The sequence below is a fragment of the Otolemur garnettii genome, unplaced genomic scaffold (genome assembly GCF_000181295.1).
Source record: "Otolemur garnettii isolate 467f Iridium unplaced genomic scaffold, OtoGar3 scaffold00036, whole genome shotgun sequence".
Lineage (NCBI taxonomy): Eukaryota > Metazoa > Chordata > Mammalia > Primates > Galagidae > Otolemur > Otolemur garnettii.
Genome location: NW_003852431.1, coordinates 201,303 through 210,244, shown reverse-complemented (window position 1 = coordinate 210,244; position 8,942 = coordinate 201,303).

The following is an 8,942-nucleotide window of genomic DNA, read 5'->3' as shown; positions in this document are numbered from 1 at the left end:
CCAGGCAGTGGACAGTGTCCAGGTAAATGAGTGACATCAATCCTCACGGAAAATGGGGACTGAACTGAGAGAACCCTGTATCAAAAGGAAAATAAAAATGTTAATGACCAGAGAGAGGAGCTTCCATCACCTAATGTGCAGTTGCCTGAAAGTTCTCCTTACTGCTGTCTGTCTGCGTTATATGCCTCTCATAATCACACATGTAACTGCGCATATGTGAAAACCACCACCATAAGGTCTTGGTCCTCTTTAACGTATACATTTCCCTTTTCGCTTTTTCCTGGTGAGCTTCATTCTCCAGTCAGTCCTTGCTGTGAATTCCCAACATACTTAACAGGAGATGAAATATTAACTCTAACACAAACATTGTTCTTTCTCCTCATCAGAGCATTACAGTGCTGGAGTTGAATTGTCCTCTAAAGTCAGGTTGCGTAGGTTCAAATACTATTTCTTAGCTTCTTTTAACCTCACTGCACCTCACTATCCTCAAATACATACAAAAGGAACCATATTGATACCTAGCTCCTGGGGTCATTAAAAGGGCACAGTATGCTAACTGTGAAGAGGGATATTAAGAATAATATCTGACACATGGTAATCTCTCAGTAAATGTGAGGTTTGATCTTCCTTTAATTTATCTTATATTGATATTTTGGTTTGTAGCTCTCAAAGCATTTGCTCAAATACCATCACCTGTGATATAGGCAAACAGAAGTCATTATCCCTGCTTAAAATACGGTGAAATATTACCTTGTGGGAGATAAAGGGATGTGATCCATTTTCTCTTCATAAAGGAAAACCTAAGTCACTGGAGATGAGGCAGAGCGTGATTAAAGAAGGCTGATTCAGGGAAAGGCATTAATATTTCATAACAACAACAACAACAAATGGCGATCAGAATGAAGAAAACATGTCTGATTCTGTCTGAGTCCAAGAAAAGGAAATCTCCTAAGGATCCAACTCTAACAAGGCTGACAAAAGCTTATATTTTCAATATACAAAGAAAAAAAAAAAAAGAAAGGAAAGAAAGACAAAGGAAAGGGCGCTCTGAAGCCATAGGGCTTCTGTTATACACTCCTTGTACTGGCTCCATGTCAGGGATGTCACCTAATTATTTTTCTGTACTTCATTTATCTAAATAAATAGTAAGGTTTATATAATTAATTTGACATTTGCAAATTGCCTGGAACACAGTATAAGATAAACGGTATTTATGTGTTCATTAAATAAATAAAATGAACCCGAGTGAGAATGGCTAACATCACAAAGTCTCAAAACTGCAGATGCTGGAGCGGATGTGGAGAGAAGGGAACACTTTTACACTGTTGGGGGGACTGCAAACTAATACAGCCTTTTTGGAAGGCAGCTAGAACTCAAGCTAGACCTCCTATGTGACACTGCAATCCCACTGCTGGGCATCAACTCAGAAGAAAGAAATCCTTTTATCACAAGGACACTTGTACTGGACTATTTATTGAAGCTCAATTTACAATCACCAAAATATGGAAACAGCCTAAAGGCCCACCAACTGAAGAATGGATTAACAAGCTGTGGTATTTATATACCACGGAATACTACTCAGCCACTAAAAAAGATGGAGACTTCACATCCTTTGTATTAACCGGGGTGGAAGTGGAACACATTATTCTTAGTAAAGCATCACAAGAATGGAGAAATAAAAATCCTGTGTACTCAATTCTGATATGAGGACTATTAAGGTCCTAGTACACAGGAGGGGGTAGGGGATGGGAAGAGCTGAGAAAGGGAAGGAGGGAGGGTGTGGGAGGGTCACTGGATAGGGTTCACCTTTGGGGGTCAGGACACAAACATATAATGGTCCTTTTCTAACAAAAGTAATTAACATAACCTGCGTCTGTGTACCCTCAATGAATCCCCAACAATAAAAAATAATAATAATAAAATAAATAAACAAATAAACAAAATGAAGTAAAACTGGTTTTAAAAAAGTATTAGGAATGGTTTTCAATGTACTTTGCTGTGGGTGAGGAGTTCTGGTTCTCCAATCCCAGTAGACCCGGTTCTATTAGTCAGCAGGTCTAGAAAGTTCAACAGAGGCACGGCAGGAGTGGAAAGGAAAGTGTGGAGAAACTGCAGGTAAAACGGGAGCAGCACAGGGCTGTGAACAGAAAGCAAAAGTCACCTGCGTGGGCTTTAGTAAAACAAAGATAAGTTTTATTTAAAAACAAAGAGAAAGCTTAGAGCACTTGCAAAGAGAATTGCAAGTGGGTCCCTCTCATGAATGAGAAGAGGTGAGAGAGACCAGACCTAAAGGCAGAGCTGAGGTATAAATACCTTCTTCCTCTCCTTTTGAAATTGACTGTAACTTGTGTCTCTCTGCACCTCAAGGCATTATTGCTCTTTCCTATTGGTTATTGATTATTGTCCTTTTCTTTCCTCGCGGTTACCTAGGTTACCTCAGACCCACATTCTTTCCCCCTGTGTTTTGGAGGGAGTTGCTGAGGGCTGATCTGACGGTGCTCCTGTCATGTGTGTGTGGCTCCCACAGACCTTCTGGATCACAAGCCCTTTGAAGTCCTTTTCCCTGTGTTACTCCTCATACTTTATCATTTGAGTCAAAGAATTTGGACTTCTAGACAATTAGGAGGTTTTAGTACAAAAATTCTCAGTAATTAGTTTGAACAGACATAAATTGTGCAATGCGTAAAACAATACCTACTCTCACACTAGACTCTACAGATACTCTAATTCAGAGGAATGTTCTGATTTAGGAATCCCCATGTTGGTAAATACCAAATAGTTCTGACCCAGGAAGTAGACCAATGACATTTGAGAAAACAGGTTATGCGATGACGTGAACCAAGTTATACAACTCAAGTCATTATTGTCATCTCTAGCATCTCCCCCTTTTCACAAAAACAGGTTTATTTTTCCAACAGGTAAAAAGGAAAATCGAACATTCTTACTGCTACAGAAATCTGCTCGCCCTTCTTTCCCTAATGTGATCAGGTAGTTCTCAGCTCTGTGGATTTTTGCCAGCTGTGCTTAGCAGGCGGTAAATCTGACCATGAATAAAGAGAGTAATACTTAGGAGGGCAGAAATCCTCTTCCCCTCAAAGTGAGTAATATAAATGTGACTCTTCCAAGTTAAAGTGAAGTGAGAAGTGGCTTTATGGCTTCACAGCTGATAAGGAGCAAAAGGACATACAGCTGAATATGCTGCTGCAGAGATGGGAAGCCCCAGTCACAAGTGGCCACATCCTCCAAGGCAGGCTGAGCCTCAAACAGCCACACTGCTCTGAAAAGGAACTGCTGACTTTGAATACAGAAAATCTGCTTCTAGTACTCTGGCACCTCCAGATAACCAATTTTTTTCCTATGTCATAGGAAATAAATTTGCTTTTTGAACAGTGCCTTTGAGGTTTTTTAAAACATAGGATAAATTTTTGTGACATAAAGTTATTTTAAGAGATTTTGTTAACCACAGATGTTATAAAATGCATGCATTACTGAATTTTGAACTGTGTATAGTTACTGAAAACTTACGCCTCCAAAATATATTCCCCTGCTCCATATGCGGAACCTGAATTAAGTGCTTTTTCTGATTGAATTCTCATAGATTTGTTGTTGTTGTTGCAACACCTCTACTAAGTTAAATGTGCTCGTCTGTCTCTGTATCAGGAAACTATAATTTCTCACAATAGCTAGTCTCCTAGGGACCTGCACTGTGATCTAATGAGTTTATAGTCCACACAATTTATCACGCGCTAGTTATCAAGTCCCTGTGGGTTTGTGCATAAACCATAGTTCTCCCAAAACAAGTTCTTTCTTCTTCTCTATTCCAAAATCGGTTCTGGAAAGAGACTAAATACATCTTTTTTCCCCCGATATTATCTCTGTTTCTTTCTCTTCTTTCACTTCTATTATTCAGAATCATTCTTTGATACACACTACAACACTATTACTGAATGCCAAATAGATACAGGGATGGGACTTACATTTACAAGCACACTTTCCAGAGTTCCTTTTTTTCCCCAGGTCAATTAAATGAACCATTGGTGCTTTAGCTTCCTGGGACTGTATCCCTTCTCTATATCAATTCCTGTTGCTATGGAGATATTACAATGTCAGACCGGTGGTTGTTAATTTCTGCCAGTCAAAAATTCTACCGATCTTTAATGCCACTTCGTATTACCCTTTACCTTGTCAATCCTTGGTCTTTCTTGTTCTTTCTCAGTTTTGAACAATGCAACTATTTCCATTTATCACATAAAATATTTAGTCATTTTTATTCACTCTTCTATATTAAATTTTTCCTATATTTCAAATTATTTATCATTGCATTCTTGTTCTCAGTTTTTTCTATGAGCACACAAAACAATAAGTACCTATTTCTTGAAATGTGTCCTATTTATGTTTATAATGTTATAATTTTATATGTAGTAACTTTAGCTGTGACTTCTAAAAGCAAGATATATTTTTGTATTTGAAAATAAACTATAAATACTGTTTATAAATATATCTATCTATCTTACAGAACTATAAGAGAAATGATCAGATGGAAAGATAAACTTAACAGGATACTTTATTATTAAGAATGGATATCCAGTCATCTTGGACCTCAATTAACAAATTTAATTTCACTTTTGTGAATATATTTAAAAGATTGCTAAATTTACAGTAGTGTTATCTTGTGATTTCACAATGATATACTTTCTAATATTAGTGGCAATGTATGAATTTTGGAAGAAAATGTTACCAATGTAATTTCCCAGGGTAATATATTAGTAATGGTTCTTTTCTGAGAATTCTTATTTATCCATATGGCTGGTGTGCAATCTTGGGCAAGCTACCTAACCTCTTCTGCTTAATTGTCCTCCTTAATAAATGGAGGACAGATTAGCATCTGAATCATAAAAACATTTTGAGTGTTAAAATTTTTAATTTATAAAACACAATTAAAACAATATACACCTAGAGCTAGATAATGTTAGCTATTATTAGATACACTTAAAAGAATACACTTAGAGCCTAATAGTATTAGCTAATATTAGACTATTATTTAAGAGTCATTGGCATGATACAAACACAAATGTCCCAAAGGTTCTGAAAGGAAGTTATTGTTAATAGTTATCCAATAAATGTTTAAATGCTCATTTGTTTTTCTCACCCATTTATTCAATAAGTATTTCCTGAGCAGCTATGGTGGGACTGGTGGTGTCATAGGTATGTAGTTGACGGGAAATTCCCCTGCCATTGACCAACTTACCTCCTAGCAGGGAGTGGGGGAGGATATATGGCCATATCAGTAAGTGAAAATCCTAAAATTAGGTAGAGGTAAGCTATGAATACACTCAAAGTGATAAAAATGACCACCAATGTCCTTTAGTCTGGAGCTTAAAAAAAGTTATTGTCATCAGAAGTTTGAAAAATGAGGATATAGTCAGGAGAAGCTTCATAACCAGATTGTCGGCAGCTCCTGTGGCTCAGTGAGTAGGGCGCCGGCCCCATATACTGAAGGTGGTGGGTTCAAACCTGGCACCAGTCAAATTGCAACAAAAAAATAGCTGGGTGTTGTGGTGGGCGCCTGTAGTCCCAGCTATTCAGGAGGCTGAGGCAAGAGAATCACCGAAGCCCAGGATTTGGAGGTTGCTGTGAGCTGTGACTCCATAGCATTCTACTGAGGGTACAAAGTGAGACTCTTGTCTTTAAAAAAAAAAAAAAAATACTATAACCAGATTGTCCAGGGGGAGGAAACATCAACAAATACAAGGACAACTAAAAATAACATTAAACGTTTGGTGTTCTTGAGGGTCAGAGAAAAGCCATGGACTGTGGTTGGGTATATGAGGAGGTGGGTAGGAGAATGAAGCACAGGTCCTGTCTGTACTGCCTAGAAGGCCATGGATTTTATTTTGTGGCTGCAGAATGTCACTGGAGGGTTTTTAGGGAAGAAAATACCATAATCTGATTTGTGTGGTAAAATTTCACACTAGCTGCTGTGTGAAGAATGGATTATTAGTTTGGAAGGAGACAGAAAACACCAGCGTTCAGAGTGGTTCCAGTTATCCAGGTGTTAGTGAGTGGTGGCATGGTTAGAGAGGAGTGGATATACTCAGGGGACATTGATTTACTTAGAAATGTCACTCCAGAAGAAAATGTCATCTTGGTAATTGAATCAGTGCACTATGCTAATTAACAAATTACAACATGGTCCTCCTGCACAGAATCATAGGTTAGAAAGATTACCAGACCTTAAGACAGCATTTGAAAACTAGTATTTGTATATCCGACTACATCTCTATAACACCATGTCAAGTATCTAAGATTGGAGTGGCATAATGTATTTTTTTCTCATTCTTTTTTTTTTTTTCTCATTCAGAATGCTTTATTTTCACTGTGTAAACACCAGTGGCAACTGCAACCACTTTGAAAGTTTAGCAGTCCAGAGGAGGAATGGCAAAGTAGAACTTTTGAAAGATAAAGTAAAATGTTTGAAAGCTTATAAAAAGTTAGAAGGTGCAGGAAAAGGGAAAAGGAAAATAAAATAACTACCTCTTGCTGGAACAACAATTTGATTATTGATGTTGAAATTAAAAGCCTAAAAATGATGTGCCTTAAAATCCTGTTGGTTTTACTAGTTTGGATATAACATTGACAACAACTGATATTATCATCACTAAGTACAAAATACTCACCCATATGTTATGGGGAGGAGAGGCTTGGGAGGGCACACCAGAATTGGCAGCTCATGCTGTTTTCATGGACAGTCATTGAGAATTCATTAAATACTGGTAATAGACTATGCTCTGAAGAATTTTGCAATATTTTCAGGGAACCCAGACATATAAACTGATTTTTTCTAAATATAACATGAAAAGTATTGAAGCAGCAGTGGAAAGCACAAAAAGTATCCCACAGCACCACACTAAGGTGAGACTGTTTAACCTCCCCACTCAGTGATGGTGCTATAGAAGAGAATGTCGCCTAAGGTAACTGGAAAAATGAGGTGAAGGAAAGAGATAAGGGCTTTCTTAGCAAGGAGTTATCATGAATAAAAGAAGGGTGGCCTGAAAAATGTGATTCGTGAAAGAAAGTGACTGTAATTGCACATTGTAAGAGCTGTAAGATGTCGTGCTGAAGAAATAGCCAAGGAAAAACTTGCATGCATTGATTTATTTTGATCCATCAGAAGGATTTTCTGAAGAGTTATGAGCAGGAGAGATCTTTAATACCTTCCTATAGAGAAAATGGTAATAAGAAAAACAAACTATCATTCAGCAGTGCTTTCATAAAGTTTGATCTTAATCAATAAATAAGAGTTCTTATTGCTCCACATCCTCACCAGCATGGAGTTGTCAGCGTCAGGGTTTGGGCCCTTCTGACAGGTATGCACTAGTATCTTACTGCTATTTGAAGCTGCATTTCTCTGATAATCTATGATGTAGATTATGTGTTTAAAAGGTAGATCCTTTTATGTGTTTATTTGCCATCTCTGTATCTTCTCTTTGTGAAGTATCTCTTAAGGTCTTTGGCCCATGTTATCTTCTAAACATATAAATTTTGATGAGATACAATTAATCCCATTATACTTGATATTTATTGATGAGTTAAATGGTGCTTTAATAATAGAAATAGCCTCCTGCCCTTTGATACTGATGTTTCAGTGGATTTCTATCGCAATGTAAGATGATGAATCATGTGGCTTCACTTGTAATGAAAGGTGGTTTTTATTATAACTAATGTATTAAATTACATCTATAAAAAGGTAATTACTTCATTTTTGAGAGAATGTCTGTGGATAAATATTCTATATTAGCCATTATTGTAAAATTTTCTCTTGTTCGATCTCAAAATGGAGACTGATTAGTTTTTCTCTGCTATAGATTTATTATTTGTAAATTGAATATATTATTATTAGATGCATGAAAAACTCAAATAAGTGGATCATCACAGGATATTGGTTTATGTAATTAAATCCTAATGAATGCATTTGATGTACATTTCTAATTAAAAATGTAAAATCAATATAAAAAAGCAATATATGTAATTTTCCTAACTATGTAAATTCTTAGTTTAATCTAAATAATACTGATCAGAAAAGAGGTGCCAATGTTCTCTGAGTGTAAATACTTGCATCTCTGTGTAGGTACTTTTATGTTTATTTTTGTTATTTTGAGTTCAAATACGTTTTTGTGAATATAAGATATGTATTGTTCTATCATTTTTAAAATAAAAAGCTGTTGCTGTTTTATTTTTTTCTGTGTCTCTAAGGCAAACTCAGGTTCCACAGGAATTGAGAGAAGAATAAGGAGATGATAATGAAATGGGAGAGTGAACAGGAGGATGCCCTTGACTGTGTCAACAGCAAAAGCAAATTTGAGGAAGAAGGTACGGGCAGGACATGTGGAAACTGTTTTATGGAAAGTCAAATGGAGCTGGAAGAAAAGAAGTTCTTGGTAAGAAAGGAAACAGTTTTCTCCAGTTTCTGAGAAATAAGAGAGAAAAACATCAATTTTGAAAGCAATTTGTAATATAATGTTAATTGAATATGCTTTAAAATAAAAAGCGGTGAGGTAGTGATCATTTTCCAATAAGATAATGTGGTTGTACATAAGTAAAATTCTCTACAAATGATTTAACTTAAAATAAGTGAATTGAGATTTATAGCCTTGACTAAAAAATAGTCAATGTTAAAGGCAAAGGAGTTTAATCCTGGATCTTTGCAAACCATAAGTAGAAATTAAATGAAAGAATCCATCGTTTCATTTCATTTCTTTTGAGACAGAGTTTCATGTTGTGCTATGGGTAGAGTGATGTGGCGTCATAGTTCACAACAACTGCAGATTCTTGTGATCAAGTGATCCCCTTTCCTCAGCTTCCTTAGTAGTTGGAACTTTAGGCACATGACACAACACCTGGCTAGTTTTTCTATTTTTAACAGAGACCTGTGTTACTTTTGC